This window comes from Gossypium hirsutum, chromosome A04, assembly GCF_007990345.1.
Source record: "Gossypium hirsutum isolate 1008001.06 chromosome A04, Gossypium_hirsutum_v2.1, whole genome shotgun sequence".
Lineage (NCBI taxonomy): Eukaryota > Viridiplantae > Streptophyta > Magnoliopsida > Malvales > Malvaceae > Gossypium > Gossypium hirsutum.
This window is the reverse complement of record NC_053427.1, coordinates 52,919,967-52,927,236: the sequence shown is the minus strand read 5'-3', so window position 1 is coordinate 52,927,236 and position 7,270 is coordinate 52,919,967. Positions and strand designations below refer to the sequence as shown.

The following is a 7,270-nucleotide window of genomic DNA, read 5'->3' as shown; positions in this document are numbered from 1 at the left end:
ATAATTTTATCTGCTAATTGAATGCTCATCCTAGTCTGTTTGGGTTTCCCGAGACCTAGTTTCTTAAACATCTTGTAAGGCATGACGTTGATACTAGCCCCTAAATTAGATAATGCATTATTAACATCTAAACTACCAATTAAGCAAGGAATCGTAAAACTCCCTAGATCTTTTAGTTTTTTGGGTAGTTTATTTTGGAGAATAACTGAGCAAACTGCGTTTAGCTCCACATACGACACCTCGACCAACTTCCGCTTATTTGCTAAAAGCTCCTTTAAAAATTTTATTGCGTTTGGCATCTGCGATAGAGCTTCAATAAACTGTAAGTTAATGCGTAATTTTTTTAAGAGTTTAAGGAATTTACCAAATTGTTCATCTGAGTGGTCTTTCCTTGTCACGTTGGGGTATGGCACACGAGGTTTATATTCGACATTCACTGATTTGTTTTTATTATGACCTACTTCACCTTGACCTTTGCTTACTACAGTTTCTTGCCTCGGTTCTGGTTCAGGCTCAACGACTCCTTCGTCATCTTGAATATTAATTACGTTGAGTTGTTCCCTTGGGTTGGGTTCAGTATTACTTGGCAAGCTACATTGTGGTCTTTCGAAGATTAGTTTAGAAAGCTGGCCTATCTGAGTTTCAAGCCCTTGGATTGACTCTTGTTGATTTTTAAATGTCGTTTCGGTGTTTTGAAAATGGGTTTCTGATACCGAGATAAACTTTGTGAGCATCTCTTCATGACTTGCCACTGATAGTTACACAATAACATCTCCTCTATGAACTCATAAGCATCTTCAGGTGTTTTATTATTGATGGTTCCGCCGGCAGCTGCGTCAACCATTTGCCGAGACGAAGGATTCATGCCATTATGGAATGTTTTAACCTGAAGCCAAAGCGGTAACCCATGGTGAGGGCACCTTCTCAGAAGGTCCTTGTATCTTTCCCATGCATCGTAGAGTGTTTCTAAATCCATCTGCACAAAAGAAGAGATGTCATTACGTAATTTAGCAGTTTTAGCCGGTGGAAAATATTTTAGTAAAAATTTTTTTGTCATTTGTTCCCAGGTAGTAATTGACCCTCATGGTAACGAGTTCAACCACTGTTTAGCTTTGTTCCTCAATGAGAAAGGGAATAACTGAAGACAAATGGCATTGTCAGAAATGCCATTAATTTTAAATGTATCGCATAGTTTCAAAAAGTTTGCTAAGTCAGCGTTGGGATCTTCAACTTGCAAACCATCAAACTGAACAAACTGTTGTATCATTTGAATTGTGTTAGGTTTCAGTTCAAAAGTATTTACAGCTACAGCAGGTCAAACTATGCTTGATTTAGTTCCTGTTAAAGAAGGTTTAGCATAATCATACATAGTGCGTGGAGCAGGATTTTGATTAGCCGCAATTGTAGGAGGTAGCTGATTGTCTTGGTTTTCAGCCATCTCTTCGGTTGGGGGTTGAGTATCGTCATCTTGCTCGTTCTCTGTGTATCTTAGGCTTCGCCTTATTTCTATTTGGTTTCTGTGAACCGTGCTATTGATTTCTTTGTCAAAAAGTAGTGGTCCTGACGGGTTTCTTCTAGTCATAAACTATAAAAAACCTGCCAGAAGAAAGAAAAAGAAAATTAGTAAATTAGAATAAAATTAAAAATAAAATTAGATTGCAAGAAAAATAAATGGCTAAAGTAATAAAAATTGTGTGTTCCTAATATTTTAGTTCCCCGACAACGGCGCCAAAAACTTGATCGCATGATTTCGTGATAGGTTTTAAATATTTATAATTAATCGTTCTTGAAACTAACTATTATCGCGATGTAGGCAATTGTACCTATCGAACAGTAGTAAGGTTTTAGCAAGACCAGATTGTCGAACTCAAAGGAACTAAAAGTACTAGTAATGACTGTCTTTTTATTATCTAGCCTAGGAATAAAGGAGTTTTGTTTTAACTAACTAATTATCTAAACTAAGAACTCACAGAGAATAAAATTGGGAAATTTCTTTTGGGAAAATCGATTGAATTAAGACAATACCTAAGGAAAAATCCACCTAGACTGCACTTGTTATTCTGGCTCCGAATCGGACGATTTATTCATTTAACTTGTTTCGTAGAGATCCCTAAATTATGTTATTATCCCTATTCAAGACTAATAACGTCTAATCCCTAGATTGAATAATTAAGACCTTTCTCTAATTAACACCCTAGGGTTGCATTAATTTGATCTATGGATCCCCTTATTAGGTTTCACCCTAATCTGACAAAATCTTGTCACCCTATGTCTAGGCACACAAACAACTCTGCTTAATTATGACAAATGTACTCTTAGACAGGGTCTATTCCTCCTCTGAATAAGAGCTTATCTTGAATCAATATACCGGGATATCAAAACAAAAATTAAGAACACATAATTAAGAACAAGTTAAATATTTATCATCCAATTAAGAAAATAGTAATAAGATTCGTCTTAGGTTTTATTCCCCTTAGGTATTTAAGGGTTTCAGTTCATAACTAGAGAAGAAAACATCTCAGAATAATAAAGAATACAAAACATAAAGAAAACCCAAAACTCCTGAAGGGGAAATTGAGGAGAGATCTTCAGCCTTGATTGTGAATCTGGCTTCTGAGATGGATCAATCGGCTTCCTTGGAGTAATTCCTTACTCCCTATTCTGTGTATCCTTCTTTCTTCCTCCTCTAGGGTGTATTTATAGGCTTTGGAATGCCTAAAGCCCTCAAAATTATCCTTTTCCAAATTGGACTCAACTTGGGCTCGACAGGGACACGCCCGTGTGTGATTACTTTAGGCCGTGCTCGAGCCTGCCAAATTGACACGACCGTGTGGTCTGCTCGTGTGAGGAGGTCCGGGCCGTGTTGATTTCATACTTTGGCCCATTTTTGTGACAGCCCTAATTTGGCCCTAATCGGAAAGTGGTTTCGGGATCACAAAACTGAGTCCCAAAAATAATCAAATGTTATATTATGTGTTTATTTCATGTAAAAGTGCATGTGTGAAAATCCCATGCTTTGATTTTGCGATTTGTGAGTGAAATTATGAAATAGGACCTATGTGAAAATTTTTGAAAATGCTATAGGCTAATATGTAGTGGCCTAATAAATAGTAGTGCAAAATAGGAGGATTTGTATGTCAAACTCCCCATTTTATGTGTAGTGGCCGGCCATGGTGTTAATGGTAGACAACATGTGCAAATTTTTTTTAGAAGTTATGGCATAAGTATGGCACAAATAATATATGTTATTTTGTGTCATAAAATGTTTAGTAATAGAATAACAAAAGGAAGAAAAGGAAGGTTTTTGTTCATTCTTGTTCATGAAAGCTAAAAATAGAAGAGAAAGGAGAGGAAAAGAGCTCTTGAATGTTCGGTCACTTGGGGAAGAAAATCCAAGGTAAGTTCATGGTAGTTTGCTTCTATCTTGATGTTCATGAGTTCTTCTTGATTCTACCCTAACTCATGAAGCATATTTTGATTTTTGGTTGTGTTGTGAGCATTCGGTCATGAATCAAAATGAAGGAAATGGTTGTTGTTTCATGTCTTTTGATGAAAAATGGAAGATAGGTGAAGTTGAGCCAAGCAAATGAGCATGCATGTGCCTTAGATGCTAAGGGAAAAATCGGCTAACATGTTGTGCTTTAAAATGATGAAATGAAGATTATGCTTAAGTAAAATTATAGATATGTGATGATTGATTGGTGATATGCATGTTTAAGTAACATGCATGCAAGGTATGTGTGAAAGAGTGATTCAGTAATAAATCTGTTTGGGATAGCAGCAGTAACGTGATTTTGGAAAATCACCATAAATTGTGGGAGATGAGTTAGAAGCTAAATAAATTATGTAATTAAATCTTAATGAGTATAGTTTCTTATAAAACAAACCGTGTAAGCAAAAGAATTTCTGATAATGAGATATTTGAAGTGATGTGGGACAGGGTCAGAATGACCTCTATATCCTCTGTTCTATCTTTATAAAATCATTATAAATTGTACAAAAATGTTCATAAGATGAAATTTATATGCTTAGACTCCTTAATGAGTCTAGTTTCAAGTGAAATAAACAAGAACATATTTTGAATTCTGTACAATGAGAAATTTTATTCGTAGTGAGAAGTGGTCAGATTAGTCAAACAGTGAAACAGGGGAAACTTTAAGAAAAATCTGGTATTGATTGGCCAAACCAAAAATTCTGAAAATTTTATGGATGAAAGATATATGAGTCTATCTTCAGGGAAAATTAACGGCAGTTGATTTCGAAATTTGATGCACTAAATGAGTGTTACAATAAATAAACTATGCCGTATATGTGCTGGTGGAGATATCACGATTTGTGATTATTAAATACCTAAAGGAAACCATGATGTGTATAAAATTATTATTATTAGTCCTTTGTGGTAGCCGAATATGGCTTGGCACTAAAGTGATTAAATGTGAACTTCGATGAGGTAAACTATTAAAAGTGTGGTACTATAAGACTATGGGCTAATACGATATGTGGATTTGTTCCGTAAAGTAAATTATTAAGGTATGTGATATGTACTTATGCATGTTAAATCGATTGGAATTGAATCATGAATGTGAATTGCGAAGCATAGGTAAAAATGCCTATGACATATATGTGAGTAAGGGTAAAACCATCGTAAATTATCGATAAGGATGGGCTATGTGCGGAACCATCTTATAATTGCTAATTTGAAAGGTTGTGTGTGAATCAGTGAGCAATATGTATATATTAGATGAATCGTGACCTTTTGGTTCTACTTGAATTAAGTTTGCGATAAATAATTTATGTATATGACTTATAGTCGAATGGTCACTATGGGTTAAGTTTGAATGGTGAAATGGATATGTGATATTTATGAATGACTTTTGAACCGAAATGTAAACGATGGTGTTCATATGGAGCTTATACCCGAATGTTGTAAATGACTACGAATGTGATATGTTGAATGAGATGTATTAATATATGATTAAATATGCATGATATTTGATGTGTATTCAGGTTAAATCCCGCAGGCTTCGTGCTGGTATTATATCTGGGATAAATCCCGCAGGCCTAGTGCTGGTATTATATTCGGGCCTTCGTGCCTAGCAGGCTTAGTGCCGATGATGTGTATTAGGGCCTTTGTGCCTAGCAGGCTTAGTGCCAGTGATGTGTATTCGGGCCTTCGTGCCTAGCAGGCTTCATGCCGGTGATGTGTATTCGGGCCTTCGTGCCTAGCAGGCGTAATGCCGGTGAAATGATATGTTATGTGAATTCGGTGTTATTTGTAAGATAAGGGTTTAGCCGAATGTTAAAGATGAAATGATAGTGTATTGTATCATGCTTATATGGCCTAATGGCAAGTATAACATGTTGGTGAAAATGCAATATGCTTTTATAATCGAATGATAAGTTTGAAATGAACGTGAGTGAAATGTTATGCATAAGCTATCAAATGCTAAGTGTGAAAATGAGATGAAAGAAAAGTGTTTGATATGTATAATTATATACGTTCGAATGATGTTAGTCCTTAATTGATATGAATATGTTATATGGAACTTGTTGACTTGATTATTCGGGCCTTTGAGCTTAGCAAACTATAATACCGGTGGGATACTATTCGGGCCTTCGAGCCTAGCAGGCTATAATGCCGGTGAACTGATATCGGGCCTCGAGCCTAACAGGCGAAATGCCGGTGATTTGAGAAAAGTCCATGACTAAGGTACCTCATGTTAGGTTGACAAATGAATACATTCAGTACGTTAAGTGGGCCAGGTACGCATTATGTACTCATATATGAGTTTGATCTGCAATGAATCATAAGCGTGTATTGTGATACATACGTGAATAAATGTTATAACTATATCTATGATCATGATACACCGGGTCAGGGTGTGAAAATATGTGAAAGTATTCGATTTAATTATGTTATACGAATTCAGATTAAGTGTGATAAGAATGCTGAACGTGCATTATGTGTTTGTGTGTATTCGGCCAGATGGCAATATACCTAGAATATGGCCACTTAAGAAATTGAATAATCGAAGTATAATTGCGTTTATTTGTTTGCATTGGTTAAGACTTACTAAGCTTATGAAAGCTTACTCCGTTGTTACATTCCTCTGTTTTATAGATTGTTGACTTCGGTTACCTGCTCGGGTTGGAGTTTGCCGGAGATATTATCACACCGCCGAGCTCACGCTATTGGTGTAAGTAAATCCTAGTATTTCGAGTCTATGGCATGTATAGGGTTTTAATGTTGAGTATGTGATATTATAATTTAGCCAAAGGTGTTGGCTAGTGATGTTTTGGGCCTCGTAAGCCCACATATGGGACAAATTGCATGTGAAAAGAAAAGTTTTAAATTGATTGAAATTTTTGGCACTATTTTTGTGTGATTGACTGAGTTTAAGTCGGGCAACTCCTCGAACCCTGTTCCAGCAAGGGATACGGGCAAGGGGTGTTACAATTTTCTTCATTTTTGGCCCGCTTCTTGTTCCTTTCGCTCTCATATGCCCTCTAAGTATAAAACATGAAATTAAAGCATTAGGAGAATCGAATTCACCAATTCTAATGGGAAATCATGCATAAAATGCGTTTAACATGGGGTAAAAATATGTATAAATTACGGTTTATCAATAGCCTAATTACCTCATAAATGCTTCATGTTACAAAGACAATAACAATTTGGTCCTCACAAATTAAACTATCAAGTTTTCTTTTTACGCGATTAAGCCCTATTATTTACTCGGACACTCAAACGATAAAATTAGAGCACAAAAATCTCACACATGTAAATTCACACGTAATAAACATAGAAAATAATTTTCAAATATTTTTCTGACTCATATTCGTGGTCCCAAAACTACCATTCTGATTAGGGTCTAAATTGGGCTGCTACATTTAATCTCAGCCCCAATAATTGTTACACCTGATTGGAATTCACCTTTTGAGTTGATGTGTGATGCAACTGATTTCACTGTTGGAGTTGTGATGGGTCAAAGAAGAAACAAAGTGTTTCATCCTATCTACTATGCAAGAAGAACTTTAACAGGAGCCCAGATCAATTATACGGTAACTGGAAAAGAACTCTTTGCTATAGTTTTTGCTTTTGACAAGTTCTTTTCATCTCTTATAGGTACCAAAGTTAAAGTGTTTACCAATCATGCTGCCATTAAGTACTTACTCATGAAGAAAGATGGTAAACTGAGGCTAATTCGTTGGATACTTTTACTCTAAGAATTTAACCTTAAGATCCAAGATAGAAAAGGTGTTGAAAACC

The 7,270-nt window shown here is 35.8% G+C and overlaps 1 non-coding gene across 1 annotated transcript; it reads left to right on the top strand.

The window, feature by feature from the left end:
* The first annotated feature begins 902 nt into the window (after positions 1-902).
* On the top strand, positions 903-1,009 carry LOC121228594 (small nucleolar RNA R71). Its single transcript, XR_005926170.1, has one exon. It is a non-coding gene; the product is annotated as a small nucleolar RNA R71 (small nucleolar RNA).
* Positions 1,010-7,270: the final 6,261 nt, after the last annotated feature.